Genomic DNA, 27,128 nt, shown 5'->3' with positions numbered 1-27,128 from the left:
CTCACGTAACATAAATTTTGTTAATTTATTATTTGCTTCCTCTATCTAAAATGTAAATTTATGAGATTCCAGAATTTTGTTTGTGTTCACGGCTTTAGGCTTTGTATGTAGCTAAATATCTGGTATATATCTATGACACAGTAAGTATTTACTGAATGACTAAGGGAGTGAATGAAACCTACTCAAATATCATTCTAGAAAAACAATAATAGTTTGCCTTCATTTTTTAAAATGTTAAATGCCAAGTGCTCAATTGAAAAATTTGCTATGAACCTAAACTTTTAAAGGACAATAGGTTCTTATATTGGGAATAATCTGCAGATAAATCTTCGTTTCTACCAAATTACAGGTTTTCTGTAACTTCAAGCAAGTAGTTTAGTTTCTCTGAGTTTGTATTTTCTTCTTTATAAAATAAAAAAATCTACAAAACTATCTGACAAAAAGTAGATGCTCAAATAAAAAATTGTGACTTTTTAAAATAAATTTTGGGAAATCACTTCTTAAAAGGAACTAAACTACTAGTAAATGCTAAGTGGAAACATAATGTTGCTTCATGGTGCCTCTTTTTAATACTTATACCATTGAAGTTTCTGAAAAGCTATGTATTTGTAGGCCCTATGCAAAATAATAAACTATCATCCTCTTAAATCAACCTATTCCTGTGTAGTCTTGCAAATAATAGGCCTGCTATTTGATATAGTTTAGCTTTGGGCTTTGTGCCTTGCATAATTATAGTACTAAGAACATTATGCCTGCTGTCAGAGAATATGAATCCATTCTTACACCAAGGTGGGAAGAGGGCTTTCAGAAAATCTTTCTTAATGTGATATAAAATAAAGACCTGGAGTCACTTAACACTCTACTTTCTCTTTTCCATTGCTGAAGATTTTTGTTTTTGTTGTTTGTTGCTGTTGTTTGTTGTTGTTCTGTTTTGTTTTTAGACAGGCTCTCTGCAGCCCAGGCTGGAGTGCCGTGGTCCAATCACAGCCCACAGCAGTCTCGATTTTCTGGGCCCAAGTTGTATTCCCACTCCCACCTGCTGTGTAGTCAGGACCAGAGGAGCAGGCCACCACACATGGCTAATTTGTTCGTGTGTGTGTGTGTGTGTGTGTGTGTGTGTGTGTGTGTGTGATGGTTAATACTGAGTGTCACCTTGATTGGACTGAAGGATGCAAAGTAACATTGTTCCTGGGTATGTCTGTGAGAGTGTTGCCAACGGACATTAACATTTGAGTCAGTGGGCCAGGGAAGGCAGACCTACCCTTAATCTGGTGGGCACAATCTAATCAGCTGCCAGAAAATATAAAGCAGGCAGAAAAATATGAAAAGGCAAGACTGACCTAGCCTCCCAGCCTACATCTTTTTTCCGTGCTGGATGCTTCCTACCACCAACCATCAGGCTCCAAGTTATTCAGTTTTGAGACTTGGACTGGCTCTGCTTGCTCCTCAAGCTTGCAGACAGCCTACTGTGGGACTTGCGATTGTGTAAGTTAATAATTAATAAACTCCTATATATATATATAGGAGTTTATATACATATAACTCCTATATAATTAATAAACTCCTGTATACACATATATGTATAAATATGTATGTATACATATATGTATACAGGAGTTTATTGTGTGTGTCACACACACACACACACACACACACACATATATATATATGTCTCCTATTAATTCCGTAGTTCTGTCCCTCTAGGGAACCCTAACTAATACAATGTGTGTGTGTGTGTGTGTGTGCACATGCGTGAGTGTAAGGACAGGTTTTCCCTATGTTACCCAGGCTGGGCTCAAACTCCTGGGCTCAAGCAATCCTCCTGAGTCTCCTGCTTCTACCTCTCAAAGTGCTGGGATTACAGGTATGATCCACTATGCCCAGCCTTGAAGTTCTTAATTAAATTAAAAACAACTAGGTAGAAGAGAAATCATACAGAAAGGAAAATGAAACTATGATTATGCTTTTCTGATGCCAAGATATCTATAATGAAAGCAACAAGATCAGTTAGCCATATAAATGGATTTGTCTTTTCAATCAAATCCATCTAAATGGATTCTTGGCGATGATTGTCAGTGTTAAGAAGCAGTCACTTCGTAGAAAGAACAAAGCTGATGGAGTCTGTCAAATCGTACTCTAATTTAAAATTTACTATATAATAGCTGGACAACATTGAGCAAGTTACTTACGTTCAACCTTCCCAAATCTCAATATCTTAATGTGAGATAGTCCTTTCAAGATAGTGTACTTTGTTTCACTAAATTTGCCCATAAGTACTCTATGTTAAAAATCAGTGATAAATTGTATTTTACATGTAATAAATTATAGTGATTATTGTCTACACAAAACATATGCCTTAACTACACCTAATATGTCTAATATATAAAAGAACTCTACAGCTAAAAGCCAAAAGTAAGAAACTAAGGACTTTGGAGCCTCCATGGTAACAATTGCCAATAGCCTAGTTAGTGCTCATGCTCCTTCTTTATTCTGACTTTGATAAAACTCCTGGCCCTTAGATTATCCTCTTTTTTGCTGCCTTATTGCCCATTGTACTTATAGTCTGATTCTTCTCTTACTGGCTTGATTTCTAATACTTAGTAATATTTATGGTTTAGAAATTTCTACTAGGGATTCTGGTTAAGAAGAATCTGCTTTCAACCCACAATATTACATCTCTTCTTACCTAAAAACCTTTCCAGTGTCAAAAAGGTGTGCAGTAATCCATCACACTGATTTACATTGGATAATCTGATTCTGTATGAGGGAAGACTCCCAAAAGTGTAATGGCTTTTTTTTAGATAGAGTTTCGCTCTCTTGCCCAGGCTTGGAATACAATGGTGCCATCTTGACTCACTGCAACATCTGCCTTCCAGTTTCAAGTGATCCTCCTGCCTCAGCCTCCCATGTAGCTGATATTAAAGGCATGCACCACAACACCTGGCTAATCTTTGCACCCATTTCGGCCTCCCGAAGTACTAGTATTACAGGCATGAGCCATCGTGCCCTGCTGTAATGGCTTTAAACAATGGAAGTTTATTTTGTTGTTGTTGTTTACTTTAATTTGTTATTTTCTTGATTAAATATTTCTTTTCCATATGGTGATTCAGGAATGCAGCTTTTTTGCCATCTTGTGGCTCTAACATTCCCTAAGTCTTACTTGCAATTCATGTAAAGATGTCCAGAAGGAAAGAGTCTTGGAGTAGACAGAACAAACCTCACTTCTGCTTGCTTTCCCTCAGTTGTACGGCCCCTTCTTACCACAAGAGCTGCTGGGAAACATAATCTAGTGATGTAATCGTAAAGAAAAAAATAAGGATTTTGGTGAGTAGGATACAACCTCTGCCACACCTGTTAAATCTAGCTTTTAATGATCTATCATCTATTCATCTCTCTCACTTAGCAGTTTCCTTTTGCTGTAGCCTCAATAAGCGTCCTTCTTTCCCCTAAATATTTTTATGACATTGAATTTGCTGCTTCATCTTGCCTGGAATTTTCTACCTCCAGATTACTCATTTCTGTATCTTCCTGGTCCCGCCAATTTCTGCTCAAATGTCACCACTGGGAGCCATTTTCTCAATTTCTCATTCTAAATTCAAACTCCCGGATATATCGTTTCATATCACTTTGTATCACTGCCATGAAAAACACCTTTCTGCAATGACTTCTGACGCTAATTACTCAGGATAAGGCTACACTTCACAGGTTAAAGGCACAATCCTCCAGAAGAATGCCATCACTTTAGACAACAGCCTCAAGTTTGGGGCTTCCCAGGCCACTTGCAATTTTAGACCAACTGGCAACTGATTCAGGGGTTCCTTCTCCTACTCCAAGTTTGATAATCCACTAGAAGCAATTACAGAAACTCAAAAGAGTGTCGTATTTGCACGTATAGTTTTGTTATAGCAAAAAGGATATGACTAAGAACCAGCCAAAAGAAGAAATGCATTAGATGAGCTATCAGAAGTCCCAAATTAAAAGGAAAAAAAACAAAACAGAATGATTGGTTTCCTCTCCCCAAGACCTCAAGATGAGTCACCCTTTCTGCACATCAATGTATATTACCAACTAAAGAAGCTCACCCAGGCTTGGTGTCCAGTTTTCACTGGGGTTTTATTACATTTGTTGAGGATTCATTAATAGTGTCTTTGGCCACATAACTGAATTCAATATTCAGCCTTTCTTCACTTCCCAGAGGTCAGTAGACATCATATAGCTTAAAGTCCAACACTTTAATCATCTTATTTGCCTTTCTATCATGAGCAGGTCCATTCTGAGTCTTCTCACTGGTGCAGGTTATCTAGGGGCCCATAAACTATTGAGACCCACCAGGACTAAATCAGGCCTTCCTATTACCCAGGAAATTTCAAGGATTTAGCAGTTACCTCCCAGGAGATAGGGCAAAGGCCAGCCAAATTCTTTATTATACAACACTTTCTCTAAAATGATCTCATGCATTTTCAGCATCTGCTCTTCCTAAACATTAGCTTCACAGGGCCAAAAAGCTTCTCTGCTTTGGTAGTGCAGAAGACTGAAGAGTAAACAGTAGGTGCTAAATAAATATCTACAGAATAAATTAAGTAAGAATTACAAATTCTGCCCTGGACAGTTCAGTTAGGATTTGTTGGTACGCAGTTGGTTCTTGATGTTCATGAAGCTGTGTGTGAGCCCTAAAATAATAGCTTAATTGAAGTTGATTATGGAAAAAATACATCATTGCCCATTTTATCTGCTCCTGAATCCCAGCTCTACTACTTACATCCTGTGTGAGTTGCTGTGTGCTTCATGTTCCAATTTAAGCACAGTGATAACTTTCTCTACTTCATAAAGTTCTTGTGAGAATTAAATAAGATGTCTGAAAACCTGTCTGGAAGGGAGACTATAATGGTAAAAATCTTTAGTAATTATTGTTTATTATTGAGGATATTGTGATTATGTTATTGAAGTGTGGAAGGCTATTGAAATGGGAGAGTTACTGAAATAAGTCAACATCATTACTAACTTTTTTTTTTTTTGAGACAGAGTCTTGCTCCGTTGCTCAGGCTGTGGAGTGCAGTGGTGCAATTGAGGATCACTGCAACCTCTGCCTCCTGGGTTTATGTGATTATCCTGTCTCAGCTTCCTGAGTAGCTGGGACTACAGGTGCCCACCACCAAACCCAGCTAATTTTTGTATTTTTAGTAGAGAAGGGGTTTCACCACGTTGGCCAGGCTGGTCTCAAACTCCTGCCCTCAGCTGATCTACCCGCCTTGGCCTCCCAAAGTGCTGGGATTATATAGGCTTAAGCTACCACACCTGACCCATCATTACTAATTTTACAAATCATGCATTCTGGCCAACAGCATTCTCTGGTCACACAATGTCCCTCATTAATAATTTATTTAATTTAATTTGAAATTCACTATGCTAAATGTGTTGTGTGAAATTCAGATTGCCTACACCTTAATATACAAAAAGTTATAGGGGAAAAATATCTATGTCAAAAAAATTATACCAGAATGTCCTTGAAGTCAGGAATTATATTGCTCATGTATACCTTTCTTCCTAGGGTATCACATGCTACCCAACAATTAGAGATAACAAAATGAAGCAAACTTAGGAGATAAGATAAATTAAGTATAGTTGTATGTTAGATATAAAAATGTGTGTGTATACGTATAATGCATTTGTTAGGTTATAAACATTTCTAAAATTATTACCATAAAATGGTTCCCAGATTAAAAAAAGATTAGAAATTCAGTGTTGGACCTTTTCTTTTTGAACTTTCAACTGTTCACTGTGTCAATATTGAACTATTATTTATAAAACACATATACAAATTTTAAGTACAGTTTCAAAAATACATTTTTAAATGTTATTACTTTCATAATTTGAAAAGTTTAAAAATAAAAAAATTGAGCAATATCTTTTCCTTTTGTTTACATTGTATATGAAATTGCCTGATGAATTGATTTGTATTTCTCATAAAACTAAAACTGTTTCATCACATTTAGGGAAACCATATTTTCTCCTCTCTGTAGCTAGCATTTTATACTGAATTTTATTTTAAAGCAAAGAGGACTGACATTCTGGTGCTATGAGGAGGTTCTATAGACTTCTTAATTTGTACTGGAGGTATTTATTGAGTGCCTACCTCGTGAAAGGTCCTCTACTAAATGCTGAGATAAGCGTTGAACAACATAAAAAAATCTAGCCCTCACGGAGCCTTCATTTAAGTCATGATGCTGACCACTTTGGCGAAAATATTCCGTAATTTAATCAACATAAAGCCAGATATTAATTATACATCATCATTCTATACTCAGTATTCCTTCAGTATTAGGGCACATATTTATTTTATGCCTCCTAATTATAAGATATGTGCTTAATCCTGAGAATATGATATTGAAATGGGCATAGGTGATCTGTGTCGTGATGAAGCAAAGAAACTATAGAACAGAATTTCAGAAATAACATTTTAAAATAACAATACAAATAATGGTTTGATTAAAATTTTAATTACAGGGAGAAATATGAGTCTATACTTTCTTATATATATTTTTAAAAAAAAGCTTTTTTAGGAAAGAAAGACCTTTTCCTCTTTTAAAGATAAAGAAACTGAATTTATAAAAGATTACATTATTTGTTTCAGTTAAAGATCCAAGCAAAATAAAGCACATTTCCTGAGACCAAAGTAAAATTCTGTCTACCATAACACCCTCCTTTCATCTCTGCCTAAAAACACAAGCTCCACAGCATGTTTGGAAAGATTCACACCATGGTATTTTGGTGTCTGAAAAAGGTTGAGAAGATTATTCAGCCTATTTTTCACATTGAGATTTTTGTGTGTGTGTGTGTGAATATGGAGTTTGGGGGACAAGAATGAAAGAAAATGAGGCTCATGCCCCACTTAATGAGTCTGGAATTTTAAGCTTCTAAAAATACTACAAAATTAAAGCAGTCTGGACACCATTGTCAGTATACAACTCCAGCTGAGAGGATTAGAACTCTAAATAAACTGGAAAGAATGTGGCCTTCTCTTAGCATCCTAAACTGACCTTTCATATTTTCAGATTGAAACTGAATTATAATGAGGTTTTTATTTTATATTTAAAGTAGGCTTGTCAGATAAAATGCAGGATGCTCAGTCAAATTTATATTTCAGATAAATAATGTTTAATGTTTTATATATACATATTTTATATAATGTTCTATGAAATATTTTTACTTGCTACAATTGGCAATCCTAATATGGAAAAAAAGAAATTGCAATTGTCCTAGTCAGTGAAAGAATGGCTCAAAAACAAAAAAAAAATTACAACAGAAAAAGAATTCCATGGTTTTAAAAAAATGGTGTAATGCAAACTATTGAGATGTGGCTCTTAGTTATTTTATAGCTGATTCAGGCCTTCAGTACCAAGACATCCATAAATACATGGGTCAGCTTCACTGTGATGTGCCAGATGAATCCTGTATACATCAGGACTATTACCTCTGACTGTTTACCGCTACCTATTAAAATTTCCTCAGTACTTTCTCAAGTAGCTGTTGCTTTAGCTAGTATTCATTTTGTATCTACATTTTAAGGTGAATCAAGTTGATCTGCAGTTTTCCACAATTTCCCTGTTTATATTTCCACATTGAGTAGATCTGACCATAAACGGTGATAATTCATCCTCCACCATCACTTCTTCAGCTGAATTCTATCTGGGGGTAGAATAGTGAATGATTTTACAATGAATAACTCATAGGAAACTCCTCTTGTCCATAGTTAGTTTTCTTTATCAACAGCACAGTCACTCTTGATTATTTTAAAAATAAAAAGAAATATGACCTATGGAATATTGACTCTGATAATTCAAATATAAATATAATACTTTAAAAGTTTAACAAATTTAGAATGGAAATTATATCTTCTGATGCTTATTTAATTCAAAAGCATATACCTGAAGAGGTAAAAATGTACTTGATAATCATTATGCTTATTTATTTTTCAGAGTAAACAAAGCTGTATCTTTAAGCATAAATTACTGAACTCTAAAAGTGAATGTTTACTTGTAACTTCTTTAATGAATTAAAGTTAAGAAGCTACTATATTTCTATGAGTATAATTTTAAATTGTATCTTCATGAAAAACCCATAAAACTGGAAGTAGTGTTGCTGATAGGTTCAAAAAGAGTAATATTTAAAATATATTTTAAAAGTAAAATAAACGTTAACAGGTCCCAGATTATCATGACTACAACTGCTGGCACTGATGGTTGCCATTTTTCCCTAAATCATGAACTTATGATAGCAGGAAAATCTTACAACTGTTATGGCATGAAACAGAAGGAGGAGCAATGAAAGATGTGTGCAAGGATTATCAGCAAGATTAAGTAATCATAGAAAAGGTCAAGACTCCTGTCATTATGGAGAACTGCTTTCCCATCTAGGAAAAAGAAATTCTGCAGAGAGCAGGGAACATGAGCCTACATTCATTCATAGTTTAAATTAGATAAGAAAGTTATGTTTACACAATTGGAAATTTCCCAATTGCACTCCAGGTAAGGGTGAAAATCTTGACACTTCTCTCTGAAGAGCATTATAACTCATAAATTATTGATCACACAACATGTTTAAGTTGCCTCCTGGAGCTCTAAAAGGAGTAAATCTTTAAAATCTATCCCAAATAGCTTAGCTCTCAGGCTCTTCTAGCAGGGATAAAAGGAGTACCTTGATAAGTGAGTAAATAAAATATACGTCAAAGATGAAACATTCTCAAATCTGTAGATTGAAAACATGTTTTGTTTGTCTCTTCTGGTTAATAGGTATGTGATTTGCTTAAAAATTAATCACAGTGGAATTATCCGCTAAAGGAATAGGCAGTAGGGATAAGAAGCTGGGAACAAACAAGGTAAAATATACTGAAATCACACTCCATTTTATTTGAGTGTGTTGTCAAATAAAAGATATTCTTTCTAACCAAGAATAATGTGTGTAACAGAGAAACCCTAGAAGTGTTAGCATATAGCTTTAAAAATAGCCCCCAAAAATAGATATTCTAATTTCATTTTAATAGATGTTTTATTTCAGCAAGTACATTGTGAGTGTGCTACATACCAAATAATGTATTCAGAACCACAACAACCACAAATAGGATAATTCATAGAATGTGTTCATAGAAAAACTATGATAGTACATATATAAAACAATAGTAGCAATATGCAATTCCACTACCCCAGAAAACCTACTTTAGGAAAAACACAGTAAAATATTCATCTGAAGACTCATTCTTTTCTAAACATTGAGGATACTTCTTGGAAAATTCAATAAATAATTGTTTATGAGTGTATAAATAAGCTAAGAGATCCCGGAAGAGAGAGTAATTAATTCTGCATGGAGAAGTCTGTAAAGGTTTCAAAGAGAAGTTGACATTTGAACTGGGTCTTGAAAGGTAAGAATATTAACAAGCAGTCAGATAGAGCAGCATATCCAAGCCAGGAGCAATAATATGCAAAATAGGTGCAAGGTTTCCTGTTATAATCAGGAAATTATTTTTGGTCTAGTTTCCTTCAGTGGTCAGTTATATATGGACATTGAGAGGTTCATGATAGAAATGATGGGAAAATGTAAATGAAAGTAATTATTAGTGACTGAATTTATGTCAGTTTTAGTTTACATAGTAATGCAAATTCATACAACTTAAACTTTCTGGGCTTAATTGCTTGATTTTTTTTTTCCCCTTCATGTTCATCCATTTAGCGTGTATTGATCAAGTCTTGCCAGGAGGCAAATACTGGTCTAACCACTGGAATACAACCTCAAAAACAAACAACAACAACAGCAAAAAAAAAAAAAACCAGAAAAGCCTGTTCTTACATGGAAAACGTAGTCTATTGAGGATTATGCATAGTTAGGAAGACAGAATCAAGCAAGTGTACCAAAATTCTATAATATTTATTTAACAAATATTTATTGCCTACTTCTGTGTGCCAATCACCATTTAAAACAGACAAAAATGCTTGCATTATAGATTTGTATTAGGGATAATAATGGTTAAGAGAAAAAGAAAAGCAAAATATGGGGCTCGAGAGTCACTAAAGGAGCATCATGAAAGCCCTTTCCCTAAGAGAAGAGGACATCTAAGAAGAAACCTTAGAAACATGAGGGCTCAAACCAACACAATAAAAGAAATCTAGGATTGGAGTATCTTTGTTGTCATCAAGAAGAGACTACAGACTGTGAGTAATGTGGCTGGAGTAAATCAAATGGGGGTGAGAGAGTCAAGGAGCCAAGGTCAGAGAATTACCCAGAACTTGGATTACCAATTGCTGGATCAATGGAGTAAAATGGAGATACACTGGGTGATTTTGAGCACAGAAGTGATTTGCTTTGATTTGATTTATTGAAAATAGATAAGAGAGAGAAACGTAGAAAGAGAGAAAAAAGTTCGATGTGATTGCAATAATGTTGGGAGGAATTGATGGTGGCATTGTCACATTCTACGTAGTTTCAGTTAAGAGTCAGCAGGATTTGTTGATAAATGCAATGTAAAGAAATTAAAAATGGGTTCATCCAGGATGCCTTAAGTGAATGGAATAATGAACTCGCCATATACACAGCAATGAGCATTTTTTGAGGAAATGAGAAGTTTATTTTATGTATATTAACATTAGGGGTTTCTATTGATATTTCAAGTAAAAATTATTAAATAGGCAGTTGAATTATTTCAATCTAGAGTTCAGGAAAGTGAATGCAGCTGAAGATGTAAATTCAATATCATCCTTATTAAGCTAGTGTTTAAATATACAGTTCATATAATATTGAAATAAATTAATTGTAGATAAAGAGGAGAAATGCAGAGATATAACCCTGTAGACTTGCAGTATTTAGAAGTCAGGAAAAGGAGGAGAAATCTACAAAGAAATAAATAATGAATAATGTAAGATAACCAATTGTGACTGATATCCCATATTCAAGTAATTAAAAAGGTTCTAAGTAGTGGTGTTAGCAGTGTTAAGGGCTGCTTAATGGACACACAAGATGTGGAATGAGAATTGACGCTTGGATTTCACAATGTAAAGATTACTGGTCAGCTCAAGGAGAGTGGTTTTACTGGAATGTGGTGACACATAAACATCAAAATGGATTGTATGAGACTAGGAGGAGAGGAAATAGAAGTACTGAAATGCTCTTGGTAAGTGAAAAGAATTGAGGTGTTAGATGAAGGGAGTGTGGGCTTAAAGAAAAATCTTTTAAGAAGAGAGCAAACATAATATGTTTGTTTGCTGCTGGGAAAGAGACAGTAGAAAGGAAAAATCAATGATATAAGAGAAAACAAAAAGAAATCAGAAGTGACCTTTTTTTGAAGAGGTGAGAGGGGATAGGATGGATGGATAAGTGGAAGAGTTGGCCCAAGGGCAGGAATGGCTCATTCACTGAAGGGAAGAAAAAAGATGTGAGGACAGACCCAAGCAGAATGGCAGGATTTTTTAAAATGCTATTCTCATTGCATCTCTTATCTCAGTGAATTAGAAGCATTACCAGCTGAGAGTGAGGGAGGAAAATATGTAAAACAGCTACGTTACAAAGTTGGAAAGTATATTGACCAGGGAAACAGTACAATTCCCTGGCAGTAGAGGGCCCACTTGAGATCTCTGCTTGAGATCTCCCCACTTGAGATCTCTGCTCATGAATTTAAAGGGAGATCAGGCAGGATAGCATGGTTTTTTATTTTTCTATAGCTATAGTCATGAAAGCTGCTGGCATGAAAGAGAGGAGTAGGTGGCAAAATGAGTTAAAGAAGTATTGCAATTGTTGTACTAGTTGCTGAGGTTGCTATTCAACTAACCAAATATATATAAACAAACTTTGAAAGCTGTAAACTACTATAGAGATATACCTCATCATTGGATCTAGTACTGCAAGGTTCCACATAGATGCTTTTCTTATGAATGAAAGTCACAGTGCCATTTATTAGTGACAGCCTTTAAAGAAGATCAGTCTTGAAGGCTGTACCTGACAGAAGTAAATTAAATATTACCTTACTACATAAGAAGAACTAAAAGGATCTGGCTAAAAAAGTACACATATAACTGAGCAGAGGGCTGTGGCATTTTCATTTTTCAGGATGCTTGCAAACTCCCTTGAAGCCAGTATTATTGTGAGACTGTAATGGACAAGCTTTGCTTTAGGATTTAAAATGTCCATGCTTTCTCTTATATTTCATGTTAATAATTTCGTTTCCATGAAAAAAAGGAGAGTTTTGCCAGTTATTTCCCTGAGGATTCCTCTGTGAAACAAGTGTTTCACTCCAAGAATTTTTTTTTTTTTCATATTGTAAGAATAGACCAATTTCATTTATTACCATCACCCTTGGCTATCCCTACAGGACTTTTTTGGAATAATTGAATAATTCAGCAAATTCAACAATTGCTTTAGCTTTCCCATAACTGAAGAATGGTTCTTTACAAACTTTATTTTCCACTCAAAGCTTTAGGAAGGGAATTGCTATATTTAAAGTCAGGTAAGAATATACATTTGACTGAATGAACTTTCAATATTTGGCTTGAAAATAAGGTCTTTCTGGTAAGGTTACATTTTCACATTTTTTATAAATCAGTTTTCTTTCAAGTGTCCTACATCACCTCTTAGTTTCATATATTGTTTTATATTTAAACACACATTCTTTCTCATGTAATTATGTTTATCTTATAATTATGTTAAAATTGGTGCTTAGTTTAGGAAATATTTAATTTTAAAATACTATAAAAATAAATGTAATTCGAAAATAGTCATGATCAAAACAATTCTGAAAATTGTTTTAACTTGAAGATGCACTATTATCAATGCTAAATATAGTTTGTTTAAATATAAATTTCCAAGATCAATCAACAAGAGCTCAAAGAAACTAACTACTAGGACTTACATTCATATGATAGATGCAGGACAAGTAGTTAAATGCATGATGATTCCAAACTTAACTTTGTGGATAAGATACAATGAATAGTTAAGCACATTATTTACTTTAGTGCAAATGTCAATATTGAGATAGCATTTTAAATAATTAATATTTTTTAACTTTTATTTTAAGATCAGGGATACATGTGCAGGTTTGCCGTATATGTAGACTTGTGTCATGGGGATTTGCTGTGGAGATTATATCACCACCCAGGTATTAAGCCTAGAACCCATTAGTTATTTTTCTTGATCCTCTCCCTCCTCCCACCCAACCACTCCCAAAGGCCCCAGTATGTGTTGCTCTTCTCTATGTATCCATGTGTTCTCATCATTTATCTCCCACTTATAAGTGAGAATCTAGGGTATTTAGTTTTCTGTTTCGGCAATTGTTTTCTAAGGAAAATGGTTGGCAGTTCTATCCATGTTCCTGCAAAGGACATGATCTCATATTTTTTTTTATTGTTGTGTAGTATCCTATGGTAATATACAATTTTTTAATGCCACATTTAACATGCAGAACAGGAAGGAAAAAGCTCTGACTAACCCTGTATAGGAAAATATGACATACAAAAGCCTATGAAAAGATAATTGTCTGCTTTTATCCCAGGTATGGAAATAAACTATCTTTTCAACAAAATATACTAATTCACTGTATATGATTTGTAACCTTAGTTTTTACTTTGAACTTTTGTCTAATTTCTCACTATTTCTCATTTTTAAATATAATAATACATCCAGTATATCTTTCCATGATCATTGCATACAATTCTAAACCACTGATGTCTGCAAAAGTATTAAATAATATGGGAGAACTGAAATTTAACTTGCAATATCTACATTGATAGACTTGGTGTTGCTTCCAATTTTGATCATCGCAAACAATTTTATAGTAAATACTCATGTAAATACATATTGTGTCTGTGTAATTTATGTGAATGTCCTTATATACGCCTAGATAAATATGTATGTATGTATGTAAATGCATATATATGAATATATGTATATGTATATATAGCTGAATATGTGTATATACGTATATCACCTATATTACATATATATCTGTATATGTATGTATGAATACATGCATTTACCAAGGTGGCCTTAACTTTTCTTTCAGCTTGACTAAGCTTTAAACAGGCGTTTTCTGGATTCTATGACCCTAATCTCCCTTGTGTTAAATCATTTACTTTAGAAAAATTTCATTGTGAACTACTTATCTTCTCTTCGTGATATGTGTATATCATGTGTGTATGTATGCATGTGCGTGTGTGTGTGTGTGTGTGTGTGCGTGTGTGTGTGTGTGTGTGTGTGTAACACAGTCTCACTCTATCGCCCAGGCTGGAGTGCAGTGGCATGATCTTGGCTCACTGCAACTTCTGCCTCCTGGGTTCAAGTGATTCTCCGGCCTCAATCTCCCAAGTAGCTGGGATCACAGGCATGTGCCACAGCACCCAACTGATTTTTGTATTTTTAGTAGAGACGGAGTTTCACTGTTTCGGCCAGGCTGCTCTCAAACTCCTGACCTCAGGTAATCCACCCATTTCAGCCTTTCAAAATACTGGGATTACAGGCATGAGCTAAGGTGCCTGGCCTATATGTTTATCTTTTATTAAAGGATTTTGGCCAGTTTTACAGTAAAGAAATTTTTTTCTCAAGGACCTGGGAGCCATCCCTTTGAAATGTAGTCATCAAGAATGATGATGCCCCTATATACTAGCCTCTGTGGGAGAGTAGAAGCCTAACTTTCATGGCTCTCAATTAGCCAACACAGATGTACTAATCACAGAAAAAAATGTTCAAGCCCAGAAATAAACTCTATGTGGTTGGCACAGTCTATTGACCAGCCCCCATCCTAATGTCATCCTCTGGTACTTTTCTACTAGCTCACTGCTTAACTGTCCCCCTCCCTCCAGCCTTTTGTTTCAGCAGAGTTAAATTCAGACTGCTCTCTAGTCTCTCTTCTCTTTCAATAGTCTTGAATAAAGTAATAAAGTCTTCCTTGCCTGTTTAATCTTGTCTGGAGCAAGTTTTGCTTTGATAGTATTGTATGGTTAATAAAAATATAAAATGCCTAAGAATATGTATGTAATTCTGATTATTTTAATAAACATAAACCTAAAAGTATAAAAAATAAGTCAAAGATATTTATCTTTAAAAGTTTATAGATATTAACAACCAGGATTTTTCAATGGGAATCTTTTTTATTATAATTCTTATATAATCCACCAGGGAAAATGTAATTAAAATGTATTTAAAATGAATAACATATTTCAAAGAAAATAAAAAAATTTAAATTGTTAGTAATAGAGCATAGCATCATACTTCCACCAACCTGGAAGAAACTCATATAGCTGTTCCCTTTTTTGTGTATGAATGAGAATACTGAGGCCCAGCAAAGTTCTCTAGCTAAGTAATAAAATTCTACTATGTCCTCCAAAACTCCTGGCTTAAATTCTTACATCCTTTCTTACATATTTTAGTAAGCAATCACATTTTTAAAAATTAAGACAATGAAAAATATAGGTATGTCCAGGGTTGAGGTGAGATGAAAGACACAAATCATTCTCTAAGGATGGAAGAGAATCGAAATTTTGGGGGACCATATTTTTGTTGGTTCTCCATAAGTGTCATAGTATCATGGAGTTGCGAGAAAATGGTGTTCTCAGATAGAAAAAAATAGGCAATTTCTTGCTAGCAAATCTATCCTCGACGAATGGTTAAAGTGTGTTCTCAAAAGAAAAATGAAATAACTTCAAAAAGAAATGAAGCATATTGGAATTGTTTAAAAATATGAAAATATAGACTACTTGCTTCTCATGAGTCTTAATCATATTTGGTGATTGAAGAAAAGTTATAACATCTGATGTGGGTTTCAAGCGGTGAATAGGAAATGCTCAGGACAATTATGCTTAAAAAGTGAGAGAATAAAGGGACCAAAATGGAAGCAAGTTTTCTGTACTTTACTTCAAGGCTGTGCAAATGTCCACATGAGAGAACTATGATAATTTATGTATATAACCAATAGAGCAACCACTGAGAAAACTAAATGAAGTGATATACTCAAACACACTATAAAAAAATCAAGATGAAATCTTAAAGAGTATTCAAATAATCCACCAAGTGATAGGAGAAGAGAAACAGAGAAATAAGAATCATCAGATACCGAAAATGAATAATGAAATAGTGGATTTTAAGCCCTAACATCAATATTAATAATTCATTAATACCTACAATGACCTTAAATATAAATGATGTATATACAGCAATTAAAAGATGGAATATGCTTGTCTTTCTGTACCTGGCTTATCTCACTTAACACACAAACATTGCATGTTCTTACTTATTTGTGGGATGTAAAAATCAAAACAATTGAACTCATGGACAAAGAGTAGAAGGATGGTTACCAGGCTGGGAGGGTAGTGGGTGGTTGGTGGGTAGGTGGGGTTGGTTAATGATTTTATATATATATATATATATATATATATATATATATAGAGAGAGAGAGAGAGAGAGAGAGAGAGAGAGAGAATAAGATGTACTATTTGATGGTAAAATAAGGTGACTATAGTCAGTAACAACTTAACTGTACATTTTAAAATAACTTAAAGAGTGTAATTGTATTGTTTGTAACACAAAGAATAAATGCTTGAAGAGATCGATTTTTAGAAGCTTAAAATTGCAACATTTTTCTGATTATATAAAAAAGATTAATGATAGAGTGAATAAAGTGCTTTATCCAAAAGTTACTTTTATAACTCACTTCAAAATATACATTTGTGATGTATATATATTGTGTAAATTAAATGCTGACTAGAAGATATTATGGCCCCAAAACTCATTTTGCCCTACTAGGTGAGTAAGTCATTGTATGAGTATCGAATATGTTTACTAAATGACATTCAAATGAAACTCGGACTACACTTTTCCAGAAGTTGGGTCTTCCCTACATGTGTACACGGTTACACTGATATTCTTTTAATATTTATTAGCCTCCTTCTTCTCTAAATGAATGTAGTTTAATATCTCCCAGAAACTAAACATATCTCCTCCAATAAAGCAAGAAAGCTGGCAAACTTTTTACATAAATATACAGATAATAAATGTTTTTGGCTTTGCAAGCTAAGTGGTCTCTGTGACAAGCACTTATATCTGCCTGTGTAGCATGAAAGGAGTCATAGGCAATATGTAAGCAAATATGAATGATAACATTTTAATAGAACTTTTTTTTTTTTTTTACAAAAACAGGCATTGAGCCAAAGTTATTGCATGAATAATAGTTTGCCAACTCTGGGAAAGGAACCTAAAATTGAAGCTTTAATTTTTTTTCTCTGAAAGGACCTAGAGACTTTACAACAGGTGACTATTTTTGCTCTCACATTGCTCTGATTAACAGCTATTGTTTGGGAAAACGGACATTTATTTAGCATATATAAAATGATGTCAGTACATTACTGATTCCTAAGAGTAAGTGCCTTCCTTTCAGCTATGCTTAGTTTGAAATCTTCATGTGGCTTTCTCTGATGGGTAGAGCTATGAGATTTTTCTTATTTATGTAGAGAATGCAATCTTGTGTCACAGGAATATATGCATTATTCAAACTCATAAAATTTTTAGTCTCACATGTATAAACATTAAAAAAGGTAAAAAGTATAAAATCTAAACCTCTATTTTTGTAGAAAATGAAAGTGCAAAACAGATAGATTAAGTAATTTACAAATTAAATTGCTAAACTTTTGTCAGAAGTATGGAATGCTATGGAGGCCTGACGAAAAAGCAACGACATTTTGAAGTTCAAAAATTTACATTCATGTCCAAATGACTATTTTCAACAGAGTTGTGAAAGCCATTCAGTGAAACCATTTTCAATAAATGGTACTGGAGCAACTGGCCATCTATTAGCAAAAACAAACTAACAAGCAAACTCAATATAGATCACAGACGTAAATGTAAAATGTAAAACCACAAAACTTTTAGGGAAAATAAGAGGGAAATCCTTGAGATCTAGTGCTAGGCAGAGAGCACTTATAGTTGACAATAGAAGACTAATCCATTAAGGAATAAATTAATAAGTTGAACTTCATCGAAATGTAAAGTTTTCCTTTGTAAAATATCTTGTGAAGAGGATGAGTAGGCAAGCTATACAGAAGAAGAAAATATTTGTAAACCACATATCCAAAAAAGAACTTTATATAGTCTATATAGTATATAGACTATATAAAGAACTCTCAAAGGCCGCAGTAAAAAATAGCAAACAATGCAACTAGAAAATGAAAAAAGGCATAGACATTTCACTGAACAGAATGTACAAATAGCAGGTAAGCACATAAAAATGTTCAACATCACTAGAAATTCTGAAAATGCAAATTAACACAAGAATCAGCTCATGCCTATAGAATAACTAAAATTTTCTTTAAAATAGCAATAACAAAATTCTGGCAAGAATGAGGGTTGCAAAAGGGTAAAGCTACTCTGGAAAAATAGTTTAAAAGCTTCTTCTAAAACTAAACATGAGATTAAAACAAAACATATAAATTAATCAGACATTAAAAACTAAACCAATTACCATAAGATCCAGAAATTGTACTCTTGGACATTTATCCCCCTAAAAATGAAAACTTATGTTACCAAAAATCTTACATTCATCTGTACATGAATCTTCAGAGCAGCTTTAATTGTCATAGCCCAGAAATGGAAACAATATAGATATCCTTCAATAGGTAAGTATTTATACCATGGGATACTACTCATCAACGAAAAGGAATCAACTATTGACTACTGACCAGCTACTGGAAAATGCTATAATTTGGATGAATCTCCAGGGAATTATGCCTAGTGAAAACAAACAAACAAACAAAAGCCAATGCCAAAAGATTATATATGATATGGTTCCATTTCTTTAATATTCTTGAAGTGAAGAAATTATAGAAATGAAGAATGAATTAGTAGTTGCCAGGGTTTAGGGCTGGGGTCTGAGGGTGGAAAGGAGGCCAGTAACAGGGCAACACAAGATATCAATGCTGTAATTGCATTATTATACATTTTGAGTGCGGTGATGGATGCACAAATAGACACTTAAACATTTTTATGGTATAAAATATCAATACACATACATGCATACACATTGGTGAGTACATGTAAAACTGAAGAAATTTAAATAATATCAGTGGATTGTATCAATGTCAGTTTCTCACATGGAATATCATACTGTAGTTTTACAAGATGATTCTATTGTGGGAAACTAGGTCAAGGACGTGGGATCTGTCTATGTTATTTCTAATAACTGAATTGCATCTACAATTGTCTTAAAAAAATACATGTGTGTGTGTTTCTATATTCTATTTTATTAATTTCATTATTCATGTTCCCATTTAACAATGTTGGGAATAAGGATTTTTTTAACCAGTAACTCTCTGTCATTATTTGGTCTTATATTTTTTAATTACACATAAATTAAAGATGTATTTATTATTTGTGACATCTTAGATTCAGTAAAATTATAAAAATATTCTTTTAGAAAATAATTTTAAAACCATATATTCAACATTACTGTAGAAAATAGCATCAATCACTCTTAAATCACCAGGGAGTCCACATACTTGTCTGTGTTTTCAGATTTTCAATTAAAAATTTTAATCATTAACATTTTTCTGAAAGACGTTCACATCAGTTCTACTGGCTTTAAAGTAGACAATAAAGTGAGTTTTCTCAATGCATTTCAGTAAGTTCTATGTTTTTGTACCTTACCTTCGGGAAATAGTAGAAGCACTTGATTAATAAAAACCCACTTCTCACATGTCCGGTAGCCTTTCTAATTTTAAAGCTGACAGGAAAAAATGATTTGAGCGTAAGAACTCCTGAGAATTCTATGAAAGCAGAGCTTCAGTTTTCAAAAGGTCAGGCAAGAACATTGCTGTTTTCTCCTTGTATTCCCTATCCCTGTCACAGTGCCTTTGAAAAAATGAATAAATATCTCAGTGTAGGTTGAATATTGTATATATATCTTCAGATTATAGGGCTTATTTAGGACCACACATTTCCAAACTTCCCAGTGCATTCATTCAAGTGATGTTCTGCAAAAGAACTAAGCATTGGATAGATACTTTCTCACTAAGAGAGTGTAGATTTTATTTTACCATCAATCTCATCACTATTTTGATCACAGAATTGTGCAAAAGCAATTACAATTCTTTAGAAGTTCCACAGTGAGAGTTTAATTATATGGAGTTATGTTTTTAGAAAGTCTTTTGTATTGGCCTCAAAAAATTGTGGACAATATATTCACAATAATGCTCAGCTGTGTAAATTAAAGTTTAACTAGGTTACAGTCCAAATTCCAAGGAAAGTCATACCTCTTGATAAATGTAATTCTCTCTGGTTAAGAATTTAATCAATCATTTATCCCTTGTTTCCACTAGTGCTGACTTTGGTGAAGTAAGTGCTTTATTTAGAAAGGAATGGTAACAGTAGGTTTTTATGTGTCACTGTAATTCAAATTGAAACCACAGTTTTTAGCAAACAATCCTTGTATTGAAAACAGCATTTATTAGTAGTTTTCTTTTTCCCATTATGACATAAAACATTTAATCTACTGTTTATTTTTATTTCTGGAATTCTATGTAAAATTAATAAAATGAATTTTTATCTCTCAGTTTTTATGTGTAATAGATACTATGCATGCCAAGGATTTTTTTAGAAAATGTGCAAAAAAAACACATTTTAGATGTCTTATATTTCAGATAAAATTAAAGAGAAATACTTAAGACATAGCCCCAAATATTTTATTCTTTCTGCAGAATATTGATGTTTAATTGTGTGAGTTCCAAAATTCTCACTCCAGCAACCACCAACTATTATCTCAATCTCTCCCATTCTCTCACTCTAACTGAAATGGGTCTTCACTGAAATGTTCAGTCTCTTCATTTTTCCTACTTTACTATTATATTATTCTTTTTTGTGCCTTTTTTTAAATTTTGCCTAATATGAATCCCTACCATTAGTTATGCTGACCATGCCTTTTTAGTACCCTAAAAGTTTCTGTTTATTATAACCACCTTGGAACCAAATCCCTTTCCTCTACCATAGTTTGACTAATTTTATAGTTGCAAAAGTGAAATTTTATCTTAAATGTCAGGGTCTTTACACAAAGAATATCGACTTACCAAGTGTATATTAAGTTAAAAAAAAAAAAAAAAAAAAAAAAGCATTAATGTCTTGCCTCCTCTAGTTTGTAAATCTGTAGGAAATAAGTAGGAAGATTCTCCAGCAGGGGAATAGGAAAGAATTACTTCTTTAGCTAACAGCAGAAAAAATCCCGACTGATAGAGAAGGAAATTTCCTAGAGATGGTTGGTTGTCTCTTGAGGAGCTGAGTCTCCTTACCCAGTAGAGGGAGTTGAGATAGATTTTTATTATTATACTCAGTCTAGAGTAAAAAACATTTCTCCAACAAACTGTGGGTATGAATATTGGTACATAAAGGAAAAAAGAATTTCAGAGCTGTACCACCAATTCATGCATGGATCAAGAGGTAAAAATATTACCGGTACTACAAATATTGATAGAAGAAACAGACTGAGAATGCTACTCAACTCCTAAGAATGACATATTCCTCAATTTTCTTTCCAGATATGGGTAAGGAATGTCCTCCCAGAGAGGAAATCCAAACCCCATAAAGAAACTATTCACAGAATTGAGGCCTAATTAAGGACTATTTCCTACATTAAAGACAATATCCTTCACAACATTTGACTTAGAGGACTTCAGAATAATTATGACCAGAGACTACTATGTGCCTCACATACCGTTCTTCCTCTCTGCATACCAGACACTATAATGCTTATTGCAGATAGTTATTACATACTTGCTTCTCATTGTCTCATTACACGTTGTGTAAGTGGCAGGAAAAAAATAAATTTGTCTTAGTTCACTGGTCTCTGGTGTAAGAGAAGCCACATCAAATCTTAGGTAAATATTATCATGACATCCTGCACATCAAGCCTAATACTGAGATTGAATGAGATTTTGAGATGTGTTCCTTAGAAAACGGTAAGTAAATTTTACATGCAAAAAAAGTAAATATTTTTGTACCAGAGAGAGGATTACCATAGTTTCTATTTATTCTTCCTCCCCGAAAAAGGATTAAATATTCTTGCCAATTACCATGTGTCCAGCAGTAACTTCTTGTGGGAAGACTATACTTTCCCATCCTGTAGATGTTGTACTTAGCCATCTGACTTCCTTTGGCCACGGCATACAATATGACATTTTGTGTGCCAAATCCAAGTCGATTATATTCTATCATTACAAACATCTCATTGGATACAAATTGAAACCACTTATTAAAATTAAATTACTGAAGTCTGCTTTTTATTTAAAGTCTTCAAGCTTCAATTTAAGGCAATTTCTAGAAAAATAAATTTTTATTACTGAATGGCAATTTCTTGGGGGAAATTCAAAGTTCCTTTTGGTAAGTGACATCATAGATTACAACAATAACCTTCCTTTCATTATTTTAAGGGGCTCAATCCCAGGCTGCTGATAATATACAAAGAAAGCAACCAATGGCAATTAGTTCTACTACAAAGTGTCACCATTTAACCTAAATTGGACATAGAATAGTGCTTGACAATTTTCTTTAAAAATTTTTAATGATTTGTTGTTAAAATGTTTACCAAATTTTATATGGTAGAACATAATTACTATATGATATTTCAGAGACAGAAAAATCTGAGATCTAATGAATTAGGGAACTGTCACATATCTATAGTCAAGAAAATATATAATGTGTGATGATATATTTCAAGCACAGAGAAAAGCCCGGAAAATAGAATGATAAACAAACACATACCACTACAAAGCTGTTACATCCTCACATTTTGTCATATTTCATCTTATTTTATAGATATAATGATATAGATATAACTAAAGCCTGTCTGTATAGATCTCTCTGATAGGAAGGGAAATTATCATGTTGAAACAAGCCTTATCCAGGGGGCAATTATGCACAGCTTTTTATACACTATTCTACCTGTTGTGATTTCACTTAAAAGTATTAAGCATTCAGTAAATACCTATTTTGTACCAGACTCTTTATTAAAAAGTTGGATTCATTGTTTAAAAAATATAAAATTAAGAGGAAAAAACAAACAACTGAGAATTACTACATACAATTATGCTTTCGGATACAGGGTAGTCTTATCCAAGATCACAAAGTTAATAAGGAATTTAAGTTAGTTCTGGCTCATAATCTAGCTTCCTTCCTAAAAAATCACAAGCATAAAGTAATTTCATCAAAAATGAAAGAAAATGAATATATATATATGTATTTATATACACATACACACACACACACACACACACAGACACACATACAATTGTAATATCTCCTGCTAAGGTTCTGAAATTAAATATCTGGAATTTCTGTAGATGGATAGCTTATAAATATCAAGTAATCTGTATATAAATCTACACAGACCTGTATCCTAAATTATAATTATATGTAGTAATTCTCAGTTGTCTGTTTTTGTCCTCTTACTTTTACAATTCTTCAAACAATTAATCCATCTTTTTAACAAAGAGCCTGGCACGAAATAGGCTTATTAAATGCTTAATAATTTTAACTAAAATTTACAAGTAAAACAGTGCATAAAAAGCTGCATAATTTAAAATATTCTTGAAAATATAGTTATAATATTCTTTATAATGTTAAAATAGATTATGATGGACCTGAAATTATATTAAAACATTTCTAAAATAAATATTTTATTTTGTGGAAGTCAAATAGAAAGGCTTAAGCTTTGCCATTGTTAAATTTCATTCTCTTCTCTATATTTAGTGAGTTAAATGTTCTCACTCATAGGTGGGTGTTGAACAATGAGAACACATGGACATAGGGAGGGGAGCATCACACACTAGGGTCTGTAGGGGGATATAGGGGAGGGACAGCAGGGGGTGGGGAGTTGGGGAGAGATAGCATTGGGAGAAATGCCAGATACAGGTGATGGGAAGGAAGGCAGCACATCTCGCTGCCACGTGTGTACCTATGCAACAATCTTGCATGTTCTTCACATGTACCCCAAAACCTAAAATACAATTTAAAAAAAAAAGAAAGAAAAGCCACACATTACAAACGTTTTTACATATAATGATCAAGTAGTAAATGACCTTTTGTAGTTATTCCTGAGATACTCATTTACTATTTTTTTTTTTTTTTTTTTTTTTCTGAGACGGAGTTTTCGCTCTTGTTACCCAGGCTGGAGTGCAATGGCGCGATTTTGGCTCACCACAACCTCCGCCTCCTGGGTTCAGGCAATTCTCCTGCCTCAGCCTCCTGAGTAGCTGGGATTACAGGCACGCGCCACCACGCCCAGCTAGTTTTTTGTATTTTTAGTAAAGACGGGGTTTCACCATGTTGACCAGGATGGTCTCGATCTCTTGACCTCGTGATCCACCCGCCTCAGCCTCCCAAAGTGCTGGGATTACAGGCTTGAGCCACAGCGCCCGGCTTCATTTACTATTTCTACTCATTTTTTTGTCAGTGTCATCAACTGCATTCTAAGTTATTTGTGCTTGACTATTTTGCACTGATAGCTAGATTAGAAATGTTGGGGCTCAGAATATGATACTCCATAATAAACCATCTTGGCAATTGAGAAAACTGCAGAAGCAAGGATACTCTGACCTTCCCCTGACTTTCTTTGTGACAGCTGGTCACACCTAATTGTCTGACTTATCTCTCCTGATAATAGGTAATAAGACTCTCATTCCAGAGGAGCCCTGCCCTATACCCAGAGGCCAAGAAGAATCTGAACAGACAGACTTTACTGTTCCACTCCCTGTGCCATGGTTTGAATTTGCCCCCCAAATTCAAATTCCTGTTGGAAACTTAATTCCATGCAACAGTGTTGAGAGTTAGGATCATTAAGCAGTAATTCGCTTATGAAGACCCTGCTCCATGAATGGAGTAATGCTGTTATTCTGGAAATAGGTTAGTTCTTGTGGGAATGGATGCCTAATAAGAAGGATGAGTTTGCCCCCCTTTCTCTCTCAAGAGTTCACTCTTGCCCTTCTTTCTGCCATGGGATGATGTAGCACAAAAGCCCTCACCAGATGTCAGTGCCATTTTCTTGGACTTCCCAACCTCCAGAATGGAAGATAAATCTCTCATCTTTATAAATTAACCAGTCTGTGGTATTCTGATATAGCAACAAAAAGATGGATTAAGACACCCAGTATAATATCATTAGATTATACTAATTTTATCCAATCATACTTATATACAACTATACAATTTTTCATCAAACCTAAGTATAAAAATATACAGTTTTTCCCATTTCTTTTGTTCTTCCTTTCAAAAGCCTCCTGTGTCACATAAAACTTTGATTACATGAATCGGTAAAACTTCTTTCTTATCTGCCTTTTGTTATAAGAGTGTTAGCAATGACCTTTGCAATAGATTAGAAAAATATTTTCCTTTTTCTCTCCTACAGAAATATAATACTATTTTGAAGTAAGTTATCTGAACTGATTTAATAAAGAAGCAAACAAGCAAACAAAACAAAAAGAAACAGCTCCATGACACAAGGGGATGAAATTATATACGGATAAAATAGATGTTTTTAATTATTTTAACAACAATATATTTTGCTAAAGAATATAGAATTTGCCAGTTTACTTCTTACTTGTAATAAGAAAGATTATGATGTCCCCCTAGCAGATGAAAAGATGGAAACTGTTGCAATTAGTTTCCATCTTTTCCTGATAATAGGTAATAAGACTCATTCCAGAGGAGAGTGAAGTCTTCTGTATGTGAAGTCTTCTGTATCTTGATCCTTGCATCAGAATGAGACTTAAAGCCTTTTTTTATAAATAGATTCAGGTGGTACTGATTCAGTTTTGTTGCATGGATATATTGTGCAGTGGTAAATTTGAAGCTTTTAGTGTAACCATCACCCAGATAGCATACATGGTACTCAATAGGTAATTTCTCATCATTCACTCCCCTCCCACTTTCCCATCCTTTCAGGTTTCCACTGTCTATCATTCCATTCTGTATGTCTATGGGTACACACTGTTTAGCTTCCATTGTACAGCCTTTTAAAACATAAGCTTATTTGCCTTATTTTCTCCTCCACTCTTAATTATTCTATCACTTTGTTAAAAGAACTTTTGTAACTTAATACATTTCTTATTATTTACTTGCTCATAACAATTCATTATATCATAAGCAAAAAAGTGTGAAGTTTGGAGTTCATTTGTGACTTTGTGACATTTGCTGTCAAAGTATAATGACAAATATTGTGTTTTTATTTTAGATAGGTTAATCCATTTTATAAATCATACCCTGGAAGTGAAGAGGTATTCTAGAGATATTTGTTAACATATAAGATCAATACCTGGGGTCAGAACGATAAAAAAAAATAATAATAACTTATTTTGTTATATCTATTCATACTTAGAAAAATGTATGTTGGAAATACTTTTTTTTCCAACATACTTTTTTTCAACATACTTTCCAATAGTTGGAAAGCCAACTTGAAGTCCACAAAAGAAATGTAAGTTGAACTTTATCATGAACAATTATAAAACCAAAATTTACTAAATAAAATAAGTAGCTACTTTTTTTTAATTACCACAGGCCTGGATTGCATAGTGTTGTCTGTGAACAATTGAGGGTTTCTGAAACACTTTCAGGAGGTTATAAAGGTCAAAATTATTTTTATAAGACCTTTCATGCTTTGTCTTATTCATGTGTTGAGATTATACAGATAATAACGAGCATGAATCAAGGCAATGGCACCTAACTGTAGTGGATTCTAATATTTACTATGCACACACAGTTAAAAAAAAAAAAATCAGGTTCATTTAAGAATGCCCTTGATGACGCAGTAAAAATTAGAAATTTATATTGAACATTAACCCTTGAGTATGTATCTTTTTAATGTTCAGCCTGATTCGGCTTCCTTATAATGAAAGTACAATGGTTTCCTCAAAGGAAAGTATTTTTGCCATTGTTTGAATGATGAGCTAAACTAGCAGCCTTCTTTTCATGGAGAAACATTTGTACTTGTAAAAGCAACTGACATACTTTGGTTATGCAGGCTTGCATATTTGGCAGATACATTCTCACAAATTAACAAAGTGAATCTGTCACTTCCAAAAAAATAAATTACAGTATTTGTTGGCATTCATAAAATTTAAGCTTTCAGG

The sequence above is a fragment of the Saimiri boliviensis genome, chromosome 7, assembly GCF_048565385.1.
Source record: "Saimiri boliviensis isolate mSaiBol1 chromosome 7, mSaiBol1.pri, whole genome shotgun sequence".
Lineage (NCBI taxonomy): Eukaryota > Metazoa > Chordata > Mammalia > Primates > Cebidae > Saimiri > Saimiri boliviensis.
The sequence above is the reverse complement of the archived record's forward strand: the minus strand, read 5'-3'. Positions refer to the sequence as shown.